This window comes from Pteropus vampyrus, unplaced genomic scaffold (assembly GCF_000151845.1).
Source record: "Pteropus vampyrus isolate Shadow unplaced genomic scaffold, Pvam_2.0 Scaffold24172, whole genome shotgun sequence".
Lineage (NCBI taxonomy): Eukaryota > Metazoa > Chordata > Mammalia > Chiroptera > Pteropodidae > Pteropus > Pteropus vampyrus.
The window spans coordinates 1-1,525 of NW_011912953.1; the positions used below are offsets into that span (position 1 = coordinate 1).

Consider the following 1,525-nt stretch of genomic DNA (forward strand, 5'->3'; position numbering starts at 1 on the left):
AATATGCAGTTATGGTATGTATAGTTGTTTAAAGGGTGTTCACACGATACCATTTAATAAGCTTTATTAATAAACAGATAGTTGAGGAAAGTGGGCCTCTAAAATTTCACATCAGAATTACACAAGGCTTGTTAAAACACAGAATGCTGGGTCTTGTCCTCAGAGTTTCTGATTCTGCAGGTCTGTCATGGAGCTCAAACTTTTTGCACTTCTAACAAACTCCCTGGTGGTTGTTAGTTAATGATACTAGTCCAGGAGCCTCACTTTGAGAGCTACTGCTCTAGGACAATTTCACTTGAATACATCTCTTTCCATTGAATGGTTTCATCTATTGAGCCTTTCATCAGAACTGTAGAATATTAACAAATCTTGGAGGTAATCCTCTATTGACTGACAATGGAGAGAATCCTTCCATAGCACCCTGTTAGATGGTCTTCAAGACTGTTCTTGTACAATGTCTATGACAGGGACTCACCATTTCACAATTCCTATTTAGACACTCTAGTTCAACCACATGGAAAAAGAGAACCTTACTCCCTCTTCTATATCACGGCCCTTTACTTTAAGGCAGCACTTGATTTTCTTTTAGAACTCTTGAGTTCAGGACAACCGAGGATTTGGAGATCTGCATGAAGAAGAAAGAAAATGAGCTCTCCTTCATTTAAGTAATCTGTCAAGGGTGAATTAATCTGTCAAGACCAGCATCATTCTAGTTTTAAAATCTTTTCTGACTCCTTGTACATCCATGTATAGTCACTCATTCAATTGATAGCATTTTGATGCCATTATGACAAGCACAGTTGGTGAATCTTTATGCATCATTAGTTGTATCAAAACTTTAGACCATTTCTTTGTGTGTATTATTGTATATGAACATCTCACTTATGTTTATTTTCTATTATAAAAAGTTACCTTTATAGTCTACGGCCATGCTACCCTGAACAAGCCTGATCCCGTCTGATCTTGGAAGCTAAACAGGGTTGGGCCTGGTTAGTACTTGGATGGGAAACTACCTAGGAAGACTAGGTGCTGTAGGTATATAAAAAAAAATAAAAAATAAGGGATTGTAAGCTGACAAGGTCCTTGCAATCTGTGAGGTCAACCAAAGGTTGCCTCACCTAAAAAAAAGAAAAAAAAGTTACCTTTACAAACAATCTAGAAAATATTTTTTAAAAAAGAGAAAAAACCACCTAAAGAGCACTACTGTCAACATGTAGGTTTACTTAATTCCATAAGCAGTTTTTCTATATGCAGGTTTTTACCGTGACTATATACATGGCGTACTTAAAAAACAATAACACGTAAGCCTTTGTTTACACAGCTGGTTCTGTCTGGAATATCCTACCTATGCCCCTCCTCCATTTCTCCTTCTCTATTGGCCTAGTGAATTAATCTGTCAAGACCAGGATCATTCTAGTTATAAAATCTTTCCTGATTAAGCACATCATCCACCATATTCTGGGTCCCCACTGTATTCTCTACATTTTTCTACAGAACGCTTAAAATAGATTATTACACTTGTTTG

At 36.8% G+C, this 1,525-nt stretch overlaps 1 pseudogene; it reads left to right on the forward strand.

Moving 5' to 3' along the window:
- The first annotated feature begins 919 nt into the window (after positions 1-919).
- LOC111735354 lies at positions 920-1,038 on the forward strand (annotated as a pseudogene).
- Positions 1,039-1,525: the final 487 nt, after the last annotated feature.